Consider the following 14182-nt stretch of genomic DNA (forward strand, 5'->3'; position numbering starts at 1 on the left):
AGACAGAAGAGTGGATATTTGTATATCCTTATTTATACTAAAATACAGACTATTTTGCCTCTATGAGAAACGATGCACCATTTGCAATGAGATATTATGTTTCCCTCCACATACTCTGTTTTTACGTACATGTCCAGAAATTCTCTCTCGTATGCAGTAAAACACAGAAGCAGAGACTTGGACATTAAAGCGGAAGGAGCAAATCTAAAGTAAAAGCTTTTCATCTGGAATCCCTGTACTCATGGCTTAAGCAAGATAGTTCATAACTTGGGACATTTTCTCGGCACAGCGTAGATCTTAGCAATATCCCGAACACCTTTCTAAGAGCTAGTCGCTACTTTCAAAAGACACTAACACCATGAAGTTATATTTGTGCTTTTACATGTCTCCGTTGATCTGGGGCGTTGGAACACAGCTATCCTTGATGTGCCCCGGCAAACATTTGTTTGCATTGTCCATTTTTAGTATTGCCAAGACACGAGCAGTTATTAAGGGCAAGGAGAGACTATTTCTTGCTTTGAAAGAAAACAACTGCGCTTTCCAGTGAACTAATGGGTAAGGCAAGGAGGTGTTTCTAACGTCAGGGTCCTATCTGTGGAACTGCAGGGCGTCCGTAATGTCCCTAAAAAGAAAAGGAGTACTTGTGGCACCTTAGAGACTACCCCCATGAGGAATATATATATATAGTCCTTGGGACTTTTTAATCTCCTGGAAATCGGTATCGATTTAAATCTAGGAGTGAGGAGACTTAATAAGCAGAGGCTCCGATTTTTCATCCCCGCAAATTGAACTAGAAAGTGTAAATTCGTCTTTCTTCTCTCTCCCTTCGCAATTCCCTCCCCCACCCTCCATACACCCCATTTCCAAGCATGCATTTCCACTGGAAGCTCAACCCACAAAGGGGAAGAAACAAATAGCAGATAGTTATTATAAGAGGAGCAGGGCAATTTTTGTGGTGGGAAGTTATTAAAGCAGATAAGAGGGATTCTCAGCAAAGATTGTCTTGTTACCCATTGCTGCGTGGGGCTGTCAAATAGGACTTCGGTTGGTTTGAGAGAGACGCCCGTCCCAAGCAGTAGTACAAATAGGATATTGAAAAGGGAAATTTACATGTGTTGTTACATGTAGGCTTATACATTATGTTACACTCACGCACACACAAGCGATACGGTTCTGCCTGTAGTGAGCTATAATTCCGATTAAAACAAATATCAGCTAAAGGGACACTTTGCCACCGTTTCGCTGAAGTCTCCGGATCATGCTCGAAAGGGCTGGTTCCGCAGAGTGACTCTGGTTTATGACCTATTTGTGCGTTATTACGAGTTACAACTGAATAGCAGGGGAGATTATGTAAGTGCCACGTATCAGAAAACAGAGTAATCACACACAAAAAGATAAAATCGAGATATCGACCAATGCTGCTCCACTAGCAAAATGTTTTAGACTGTGCGCTCGGGCTCACAAGTCACAGATTTATTAGGACTCTCATGAACAAAACGCAATCGAGCCATGTGTCCGATGAACATTTTGAAAACGATTTGATTGATCAAGGATCTGTTTTTCCCCCTGTGGAGTTTATTTCTGCTTGGTGTGGTCATTCAAAATAGAATTATATTATTTTATATTGTATTATTATATTATTTTATCTAAAATGTATAATAAGCTTCATATTAAAGACGTTAGACGTATAATAATAATTAATCAATATAAATATGCAGGTTACATTTTAAAATGTTTAGCGTTGGTGTTAAAACCATTTTAATATACATTTTGAAATTAATGCAAACAAATAGTTTCACGTCAAACTACTCAGAATTGTTGGAACTGATCAAATGATGTAATTTCAATATAATATTTGTTATGTCTTGTTCTTCAGGACCATATTTGAAAGAGGGAATACATATTTTAAAAAGTAGGTAATCAACATGGGATAAAAATGTCCATAGCTAAATCTCACCGTTATTACGATTAAAATCTAAGCAAATTGTTTCAAACTGACCACATCTGAAAAATCCTGCATATTTTAATACGGAGCTTTAAAATCCCTTTGAAATCCATCATTGAACGGGGTAGCAGCGCCCTCTGTTGGGATTTTGGTTAACACACTAACTCTTGACTATAGAGTTTAAAAGCTTGTTAGTTCTTGTGATTCTTGCCGTCTACAACTTCAACTACAACTGTGATTCTTACTGTTTACCGTCCACAACTAAGAGTGACAAATAGCTAACGCTTTTCAGGTCTAGAAATTAGTACAGATATCTCTTCTTCTGTTGAACGCTTTTACAAAATAATAAATGAAATAAGTCAAAATGCACTGTCCATAGTTTTATCCTTTCACAGTCAAGTAACAATGGTTCTTTTATACTATCTTTTAAATGTAGTGTGTATAAAAATACAAAATAAGTAATACTGTCTATTTACCCAAGTTAATAACTCTTCCCCCAATCAACATAATCTATTGTTACTTTGTCAAAAAGTAAGGCAATACTACATTATTTCAGCAAGTATTCTATTTTAACTCCCATTTTATCTATCTATCTATCTATCTATCTATCTATCTATCTATCTATCTATCTATCTAATAAACTTGCATCCATTCTCTATATTTTGAAGCCAGAATGGACCTTTATAATAACAACTCTCTCTCTCCCGCCCTCCCCATGTATTATTGGCTACAGTTTAAAACTAAATCAATTTAGTGCAAGGCCCTCTGCTGGTAGCTGGAGGCTCTTATCCAAAGTGAATTTTATGACAACCATTTCTAACTGAAAATGCCTTTTATTCAGTAGGTCTCGGCACTATAAGTAGTTCTCTCTCTTTTTTCACACACAGACACAATTTCAGAATCCAGTCCTTCTTTTGCTCTCTTTAAACTTTACTCATTTGGAAAAATGTGGAATTTTTACCCATGGTTAAGATTCAGATGACACAATTTATCTGCTTTTTTCACCTGAAATCTCTTTTGTTCTGATGGTAGGCCCTGTACCATTCAGCTCTCCCATCTATGAATAACACAATATACACATATTTTTAAATAGAAATTAAATCCAGTTTCTGATTTTATTCCTTTTAAATCCATACTCTTCATTTATACTTCTCTGCATAGTGGGTAGTCTGCATAAATCATCAATGCTCCTTTCCCATGAAAAATAATCTTGAAGCTGCACCTGCTGTTAAGTGGCAGGAATGGTTTGGATCAAGCCCATAAACCCAAGTGACTACACAAAAGCATCAAACTTCCATTGAATCTTACAATTTGTTAATGTTATTTGACTACCTTAAACAGAGGATCTTTCCTGAGGGGACTGATCCTAATGTGGATATACAAATCTTCCATTGTCATTGATTGCAGTTTCCATTTCCAGTAACCTCCCCCATAACCCCTCTCAGAATATCTGTTTAAAATCAGAGTGGAATCATTACAAGTTATTAAAATATACTAAGAAAATAATATAAAGTCAAGTTCTCTTCATTTGGAGGCTGCATAACAGATTCACTGCCCTGAATGCTAGACTGGCTAGAATTTGAAAGAGCAGTATATAGTGATTAAGTCAGTTCTCAATATGATCCTAATCAGGTCACCAGATTCATTAAAAAGGCTGTGAAGGAAAAATGTACCAAAGATGACAGATTGTTAAGAGGTAGATATGGTCAACTTGGTAACCTACAGTACCTGTTTTTACCCCATCAAGGGAGAAGTGTCAGAGACTCCAGAAGTCCACTGGAAACTTCACTACTGTTAATGATTTTACAAGGAAGGTGCTCAGATTTTACAGTGATTGCAGTATAAAACCCTATGACAAACAAATAGAAAAAAATGAAACTGTCACTTAAATAGTCACAAAACATAAATACCTCTCTCTCTCTCTCTCTCTCTGTCTGAGTGTGCATGATTTATAAGTGTCTGGCAAAATAAGCTAATACTTTGTGGTCTTGTTCACAATTTAGACAAGAATCCTATTAATAAATCATATGCAATGTGTTCTAAGGCGCTTAGACATTTCTACAAACACTCTTTGTTTGGTGTCTTTTGCTGAAGATTTTCTTTATCCTTTTCTGCATCTGCGTGTGCTGGGGGCAGGGAAGTGGTACAGGGGGTGGTAGAAGGAAATAGCTCAGGAAAATCTAATGCAATCTCATGCAGACTCCAACATCTACCGCTAGGAGGCGCTGGAGGTCTCCTGGGTAAATATTTCCAACTGAGGTGGAGGTCAATAGTCTATTTCATTTTCAGAAACAAACAATACAACATCTTCTAATGTGTAATAATGGAAAATATCAGAGAGGGAGAACGCAAAAGGTGATGAGAAAGAGAGCAGATAGATAGATAGATAGTGGGTGTATGGAGATAGATAGATAGATATCTGAACAATAGATAGATAGATAGATAGATAGATAGTGGGTGTATGTAGATAGATAGATAGATAGATAGATAGATATCTGAACAATTAGTATGTTTTTTTTAAAAAAAAATGATGCCCGTGATCTAAGATTAAGAATAGAAAGTAAATAAACTCTAAATAAAGTAACTGATCATCTGGTTTGGAGAGATTTGTATTAACTATCCATCCACAACCAATTAACCCCAAACAAATATAGCAGAAGTTAAAGAATACAGACCAGAAATGGAATCTTAACTATATGAGTATACAGATTTTCTTTTTACTGAAGGATGTAGTGTTTAAAATTAAAATATGGTCTAAACTGGGGAGAGAAAATTATCTGAGCTGAAGCTAATATTAATTCACTCACATATACTATCTATCTAAGATACTTCTATAGTACTCATCATAATAGTAGCTGGATGCCTCACTGTTTTTATTTGTATTTATCCTCCTGCCCACCTGTGAGGTGGAGAAGTGCTACTATCCTCCTTTTACAGATTGGGAACTGAAGCCCAGAGAGACTAAAGACTTGCCCAAAGTTAGACAGGAATTCTGTAGGGAGCAGGTAAATGAATCCTGGGTTCTCAAGATGTAGACTCATGCCCTAACCACTGACTAATCCTTCCTCTCCATCCTTCCATTTTCCCACCCTTAAGAACATAGGTGGTGGAACTAGAGGTGCAGGGAGTGCTGCTATACCCCCTGGCTTGAAGTGGTTTCCATTATATACAGGGTTTACAGTTTGGTTCAATGGCTCTCAACACCCCCACTATAAAAATTGTTCCAGCAGCCCTGCTTAAGAATATGATAGAATAATCCTTGGTTTAACAGACCCCAATGGTTTTTAACTGGATTCAGACTGGAAGTCAAGACAAAAAAGTGTTGGTCAGTGTGCCTGCATATAGGTTTGGAAATAAAAATAAGATCTCATTCAATTCCCCCGCTACTTTGGATTGGATATTGAAACCAAAACTGATCATTGGAATATTAATCAGATTAAAGCTAACCTTTCTTATTTCTTTAAACTCCTGCTATGTTCCCATTGAAATAACCTATCACTTGATGTACATTTGTAGTCAGAAATTAATTTTAGTGGAGATATATTCATAATATGAAAATTGAATGAAGTTTTCAGTCTGTTCAAAGATTGAGATGTAAAGTCAGAAAGTCAGAAGATCTGATTTTATTTGTTTTACCTCAATTCTGCTGTATACATTTTGATACAGTATTTGTGTAAGCAATTTGCTTCATGGTGCTTTGAAATACAGATTTGCTTTCCATGTATACAAAAACATCTATATTATAGGATGCTCCCTGCCCAGCCTGTTCAGTGAATAATCTATGGCCATGATACAGTACTTAAATTTCATAGCACAGGGGAGTCAACAGACTTTAAGGAGTGAGAGGAAAAGGTAATAAACTAACCTACCGTCTGATTGGAGAAAACCTTTCTCTTTTTTTTTCAGGGGCTTTTTCCCCCCTTCTTTTGACTCCTCTCTGTAAATCAGTGAGATGGTGTCTTCCCTAATTAGGTATTTAGATACTATGATCATTGGCATCATTATAAGAATCTGCTTAGATGAATGGATGGAATGCTTCCCAGGATAGCTGCAGTATAAGAACTAAAGTTGAATGATACTGGGAATTTCTGTCCCACAGGAAATTCTGACTTTTCAACATCTGTTTTTGTCCCAAAATGGGAGAAAAAGATGATTTTTTTTAGTGGAAATTCTGACCCATTTTGAATCAGAAATGTCAACGTGTTTCATCTCAGTGTTGTTGCCTGAAACAGAGCACACTGATGTTCCTGAAACTGAAACGTTTTGCTTTGTTGAGATGACTCCGAACACTTCCTTTCCAGTCAGATCAGTATCAAAACGCACTTCTCTTGCCTTCTGGGAGTTGTCCTTCAGGTCCCCATGGCATTCTATGGGCCAGGCTCCCTGGAGGACTATATATCCCACAGTGCAATGTGTTCCAGCCCACTGAGCTGCTTGGTGAATCAGGGGAGCCATCTGACTCTGGGGACATCACGGTGTAGTCCTGACAGGGAGCCTGGCCCATAGGGGACAAAAGAGGCATCTTGCTGGGTTATGTATCCCATCATGGACCAGCACAGCCCATCACTAACACACCCAGGGTTGCCAACTCTCGCGATATGTTGTGAGCGAGGTGATTTTGACCTGATTCATTTTTTTTTTCAGGCATTTTTAACAAAATGCAAAGGAGGACTAGATTCCCAAAATGGCAGGAGGAGCATGAAGTAGCAGAGCTGGTGTCCTCCTTATCACTTTTATCCCAGTGGTCCAGATAGTTATGTGGCAGACCCAAGTTCAAATTGCTTTCTCCACATCAGGCAGAAGAGCACCTAGGTCTCCCACATCCCAGGTGAGTGCCTTAACCACTGGGCTAAAAGTTATAAAAAGGTCACTGCCATCACCACTACCTTCTCCTCCTCTGGCCATTTTGTGACTCCAGCCTGAAAAATAGAAATGTTTTGGAAACAAATCATTCCATTTTGACATTAATGAAACATTTTGATTTTTCAGTTCTGTCAAATGTCAAAGTACTGGAATAAGACAATAAGGGAAGTTATGGAATCACCATCATTGGAGGTTTGTAAGAACAGGTTAAAGTCAGACAAACACCTGTCAGGGATCATCTAGGTTTACTTTGTCCTGCTTCAGCATGGGGGCTGGACTAGATGACCTCTTGAGGGCCCATCCAGCCCTACCACATTTATATGTTTCTATGTCTACAGTAGCCACGGATATTTTTGTTAGGTAGAATAGATAGATCTACTGCCACACGCTGTATTGGTAGCATTTTCAAGAAGAGGTGACAATTGAACCTGGGGGAGTAGGGGGAGCTGATGTTCAATTAATGCAAAAAATGATCATGCTCAGTTTCAACAATATTTTAGATGTGGCATGAACAGATATGAAGGAAACACAGTGCTTGAAAAGGGAACCATTGTGGCTGGATCTTATTTCACACAGCTGTAGCCCTTATAACCTGACACTCAAATATCCTGGATTTTTACATCAGACACATAGAAAGGTTGCTTTGGAAGACAAGGAGCTGGCTATTCAACGTATATGTGTGTAAAGACTGGATTTATTATTATTTTATTAAAGGGATATTGTTAAATAGTAGGGCTGGTTGGAAAAAAGAATTTCCATTCCACAGGAAATTCTGGCATTTCAAAACAAAAAACTATTCCATATTGCAGTGAGAAGCCAAAATTTCCCATGACATGGAAATTCTGAAAAAAATATGATACAGAAACATTGAAATACTTCATTCTGATAAAGTCAAAACATTATCATGTATTTTATTATGACATAGAGTCTTAATTGTAATATATAATATAGAAATGTAATATAGTTAAAATTCTAATATAAATGTCAAAACCAAATGCAATAGAGTGAAAAAGTCAGACTGATACATTTCAACATTATCAAAATGAAACCTTTTGATGATCCTGAATCAAAATGAGAAAGTCAAAACAGTTTCAAAATTTTCCATAGAAAATTCTGTCAAAATCAATACGTTCCTGCGAAATATTTCTGTTTCAATAAAACAACATTTTCCAATGCAAAACTGCTCCACTGAAAAAATTTCAAACAGCTCTATTAAATAGTTTAAGGCCTAGAGTGGTTAGTGAATCAGGGAGCTCAATTTTTGAGTGCTTGAAAGGGGCCTGATTTCCAGAAAGTGCTGAGTATCTGCTCTTTGAAAAACAGGTCCCTTTACCTTGGTTTCTTAGTCCAGTACTTAACTAACCTTATATTTAGAACATTTGTCTAATATCTAACCTAAGTCTCCCCGCTATAGATTAAGTCGATTAATTCTTGTCCTATCTTCAGTGACCATGGCAAATAATTTAACACTGTCCTGTTTATAATGGCCTTTAATGTATTTGAAGACTGTTATCAGGGCCCCCTGATAGAATGTCATGTGGGATTGTCTCAAAAGCTTCCCATCTCTGCCCCGCCCCCACCCCGCCCCACTCTGTATGAAAGTCCTGTCCTCACCATTATTTACCCTTCCACCAATCTTTATGTCATCTGAAAATTTTATCAGAACTGATTTTATATTTACTTCCAGATCATTGCGAAGTTTGTTCCTACACTCCCATTGAATTCACAATTTCAATTTGAGTTTGAGTGAACATTGCTACCATTGTTTTGCAATTGAACGGAAAGGTTTTGTGGTTAAGCCACTGGGCTGGGGAGTCGAGGGTTCAGTTCCTAGCTCTGCTACAAATTTACTGTGTAATCTCAGGCAGGGCACTTAATTTCTCTGTTTCTCTGTTCCTCATCTATAAATTGAGAAAAATAAGATGGGTTCACACAGTCCTGCTTGGCATGTGGTATTGTTAGTTAGTCGACATTTTCATAGTGGCTTGAAGATGAAAAGAACCACCTAAGTGTTGAGTATTTATTATTGCTTTCTTATACAGGTGAGCTGGTGTGACATATATACTCCGGTAGAGGGCAGTAGTAGACATACTGTTCCTCTTCGGGGCATATACTTGCTATAGCCAATTATATCATGTGGGCATGTGCATTAGTAAAACATTTTTATGGTGCTATAGGAAAATACAACATAGTGGGCCAGAACTTCAGCTGGCATAAACCAGCACAACTCCAATGAGGCCGTCTCTCTGATGATTTACATCAGCTGATGATCTAGCTCAGAGGCAGAAACTATAGCTAATTAAAATAGATAGTAAGGTATCTTGTTTTCTGATCGGTCTATAGAACCAGGAATGTGGGAGGGATTGGATGGACTGTAGTGTTTTTAAAGAAATATGGATCACTTTTCATCACTTGTCACCAATTCAAATGTGGCCCAAGTCGATAATGCCTAAAAGTCATTCCCATTTGATGCTCACTTGGAGACCAATGGAAAATGAATCAGTGGTCCCAGTTCATATCACAAAAACCACCATCACAACTGGCTCTAACTGGCTACATTGGTTGCCCTACTCAGTGGGCAAGGACCCAGTCACTACTTCTGTCAATCTTCAAACTGATTCTTCCAGAACACGATTGAGGCCATATAAAAGAGCTGTCTCTGACAGTACTCAGAAAATACTTTCTCGTTGTATACTTCACAAGCAAAAGTTCTTTCCTACAACTTTTGGACAATTTCACTTTGTATTCAAAGTTTTCCACCTGACCCCTTTCGCAAGTATTTCATTCCCTTTCAAAGGGATATTAAAATCAATTTGTTTCATCAAAACTTTTTGATGAAAAATTCATTTCCACCAAACGATATGAAAATTTAAATGAAAGCAAAATTGTGTCATTAGATAGTTTCAGATTTTCCAACAAAATGATCTGAAACAACAAAGAAGTCTGGAAACAATTGGAACACGTGTTTTTGCTTCAAATTGTGTAACTGAAAAATCAGTACATTCCACACCCAAACCATTCCGGTGACACCACCATTTTTTATGACACTGGAACTTTTTCATAGGACAAATTTTTGTTTTTCGACCAGACTGCAATTTAAAAAATGGTTTGGTAATAGTGTGACACACCATCATGGTTGAAAGTGTCTGTGTTTACTGAGTAGTCTCACAAACAGTCTATCTGTTATCTCCTGCCCCTCCATTTACGCTATGGCTGCTGACCATTCATAATTCCTCATGCAGTTTTATTACCCACTTCACAGTATATGGTAATTGGCAAACTTTTTATATCTTGATGACTCCTTCATTCCAGTGGTCATAATGACATTGCCTAGGGTGGTTCATTAATATTTTTATTAAATACATATTAATAAAAACATATGGAGACTAGATGGCTCATGGGTGAGAACAGTAATGGCCTGTGGAGTATTTCATCTAGGTCACTATTGCAAATCCAGCCCAGATCAGTCATAAGCAAAAGTCATTACCTTCTCATGGCTGTATAGCGGTTTCTGTAAAATGAGTTTTGTGATCGCTGTTACAGGTATCTAGGTCATACATACACTTCTTTCGATAGTTTCAGGAGAGGCTAAAGGTTTTATGGACACAAAGACTGAATTATCTTGTCCTTCCTGGAAGCCACAGATTCAGGAATGGACGCCGGCTCAGAGAACGTGCCTTGCTATCATTCTTGCTCATCCCGCTCTGGCAGGACGCTATGTTTTTATTGTTGCCAAACAAACTGCTTTCACATTCACGAAATCCCCTTAAAACAGTCTGAAACATTATGGGTCAGATGGCTCGGGTGACCGGATGTCCCATTTTTAAAGGAACAGTGCTGAATTTAAGCCCTCCTGCAGGTGTCCTGTCTTTTTCTGAAAAATGGGCAAATTGTCCCATATTTTCTGCCTGTCGCCCATCAGTACAGGCAAGTCTTGCTGCTGGCCATATCTCTGCTCGCCAGCTACCCCCCCACCAGCAGTGAGTTGGGGAGTCCAGTGGCCGGTGATGGGGGTGGGTGTGCAAGGCTGGTGGCGGGGCAAAGATGCAGTGCGCGGGGCTGGCTGCTCCCCCTGCTGGTCCGTCAGTGCAGCCCCTGCTGCGTGCCGGATCTCGGCCAGCAGGTCCCCACCTCCCATCCCATTTCCGTCCGGCATGGCCTGAAAGCCGCAAGCTGCGGTGGCTGGTGAGTGTGGGCAGGCACCAGGCAGCAGCCAGTTACATGCCACCTTTGCTGACCACCCAGCTACCCTTTATATGCTCCCCCTCTTGCTGTTTTCTCCCTGCTTTGCCCCTTCATCCCCTCACCCCGCTGCTCCTCCATATCCCTCCCCTCCCCCGCGATGGGGCACATCTGACTCCCAGCACTGTGCGGAGAGCCAGGTATCCTGTATTCAGAACTGGGGAATATGGTCACCCTACAGATGGCCAATGACCCTGTGGTTGGGCACTAGTGAAGAGGTATGAGCACCAGGCAGTACAGCTGAGCAGGCATGGGAGAGGAGCACTGTAAAGGGATGGCAGAACATGGGAATGCTGCTATGGGATGCCATCAGTAAAGAATTAAAGGATGGTAGCACAATTAATAACAATCAACCTGCTTTTGTGGAAAATAGGTCTTGCCAGATAAACTTGACGTTGGGTAATGTTTTCCAAAGCACTGAGATTCACAGACTCTAAGGCCAGAAGGGATCACTGTGACCATCTAATCTGACATCCGGCATAACTCAGGCTGCAGAACTTCCCTGAACTAATTCCTGATTCAAATCCTGTTGCTGTGGTTGAATTAGACCAGTGGTTCTCAACCTTTCCAGACTACTGTACCCCTTTCAGGAGTCGGATTTGTCTTGTGTTACCCCCAAGTTTCACCTCACTTAAAAACTACTTGCTTACAAAATCAGACATAAAAATACAAGTGTCACAGCCCACTATTACTGAAAAATTGCCTACTTTCTCATTTTGTCTGTATGAAATTGTAGTTTGCACTAACTTTGCTAGTGCTTTTTATGTAGCCTGTTGCAAAACCTGGCAAATATTTAGATGAGTTGACGTGCCACCTGGACGACCACCAAGTACTCCCAGGGGGATGCGTACTCATGGTTGAGAACCACTGAATTAGATCATATCTTTTAAACAAACATCCAGTCTTGATCTTAAAACGTCCAGTGATGGAGAATCCACCACAACACTTGGTAAGTTGTTCCAACAGTTAGTTATCCTTACTGTTAAAAATGTGTACCTTATTTTTTGTCTGAATTTGTCTAGCTTTAACTTCCAGCCATTGGATCTTGTTTTACCTTTGTCTGCTAGATTGAAGAGATCTTCATTATCATATTTCTGTTCCCCATGTAGGTACTTATACAGTGTGATCAAGCCACCTCTTAGCTTTCTCTTTCTTTGGTAAAATCAATTGAACTCCTTGAGTCTATCACTAAGAGGCATGTTTTCTAATCCTTTAATCATTCTCATGACTCTTCTATTAATCCTCTCTAATTTTTCAACATCCTTCTTGAACTGAACACAGTAATCCGGCAGTGATTGCACCGTTGACAAATATAAAGGTAATGTAACCTCTTTACCCCTGTGCAACATTCCCGTTTGTACATCCAAGGATTACATTAGGCCTTCTGGCCACAGCGTTACACTGAGTGTTAGGTACCCAGGTGCTTTTGAAAATCCCATTGCATATCTCTTTGCATCTTTACATGCCTAAGTATCTTTAAAAATCTGAATCCTAAAATACTTAGGTGGTTTTGATCATTTTACTCAATTTTTTTAAGAGATGACAAGTTTGGCCGATAAAGATAACTGTGTTGACATAATAGACTTCAGTAAGGCATTTTTACTTAGTACTGTACAACATTCTGATTTAAAAATTAGCACTATACAAAATCAATGCATCATATTATTAGATGGATTACAAAATATCTAACTCATGAATCTTGAAAAAGTAACTGTAAATGGGGCATCATTGTCCTACTGGGGCATTTCTAGTGGGGTCCCTGAGGGATAAGTTCTTAACCCAATGCTTTTAAATATCATTATCTGGAAGAAAAAAAATACAGCCTGCAAAGTTTGCACATTACACAAAAGTTGGTGGAATGGTAAGTAATCAGAACAGGTCAGTCCTACAGAATGTTTTGGATCTTGTGTTAAGATGGGGTCACTACATGTATTTTCATACAGCTAACTACAAGGTCATACACCTAGAAACCAAGAATGTAGGTCACACACATTCAATATGGGGGGACCGTATTTTGGAAAGGAGTGACTCAGAAAAGGACTTAGGAGCCATGGTGAACAACCCACTGAACAGTAACTCCCTGGTTTATGAGGAGTCTAAGAAAGCAAATGCTATTCTTGTTGTATAAGCAGGGGAATATCAAATAGAACTAAGGAGATGTTATTACCATTTTATACAGCATTAGTGAGGCCACTTCTGGAATACTTTGTCTAGTTCTGGTGTTCACACTTTAGAAAGGATGCAGACCAACTGGAAAGGGTGAAGAAAACAGCTACAAGAGTGATTCAAGGTCTGGGCAACCTGCCTTCCAGTGAGAGACTAAAGAGGCTCAATCTATTTAGCTCGGTAAAGGGAAGGTTAAGAGGTGACTTGGTCATGGAACGTAAGCAGCTACACAGGGAAGAGATTTCTGACAGTAGAGAGCTCTTGAATCTAATAGACAAAGCCACAGAAAGATCCAAAGGCTAGAAGCTGAAGCTGGACAAATTCATACTAGAAATGATGTGCAAATATTTTACAGTGAGGATAATTAACCTTTGGAAAAAATGTACCTAGGGTTGTGATGGATTCTCCAAAACTTGAAGTCTTTAAATCAAGATTGGATACCTTTCGAAAAAATATGTTCTAGCTCAACCAAAAATGATGGGCTTGAAGCAGGAACCACTTGGTGAAATTTGTGGCACGTGTTTTGCAGTAAGTCAGACGAGATGATCATAATGGTCTCGTTTGGCCTTAAAATCTAGGAGCACCCATCTTGTGTGCACTTCCTGACAGCCTCATCAAGGAATTCTGGCTGAGTCAGTCACAATGCTGCATGGGGGTTCTCACTGAGGCACGCCCTTTCTAATTATTCCCAATGTGGCCTTTTGTTTAACAGCCCTATTACAGCTTCAAATAAATACTTTATTTAAAAAAAAATTACCCAATCTTCTGCTATCTGCTCTGCCCGTTCCTCCAATTGCCTTGCTCTAATAGAACAGTTTGAAGAGAGGTTTAGTGTCTTCATTTTTCAGGGAAAGTCATTCTGGCCTATTTCAAAAAGTCTTGTCCTGCTACATCCAAATTCCCTGCTGCCCCCTTGTGCACAGGATGACTTTTATGTTTTAATTCATAATAGAAGTAGTATTGAAA

This window comes from Eretmochelys imbricata, chromosome 3 (assembly GCF_965152235.1).
Source record: "Eretmochelys imbricata isolate rEreImb1 chromosome 3, rEreImb1.hap1, whole genome shotgun sequence".
Lineage (NCBI taxonomy): Eukaryota > Metazoa > Chordata > Testudines > Cheloniidae > Eretmochelys > Eretmochelys imbricata.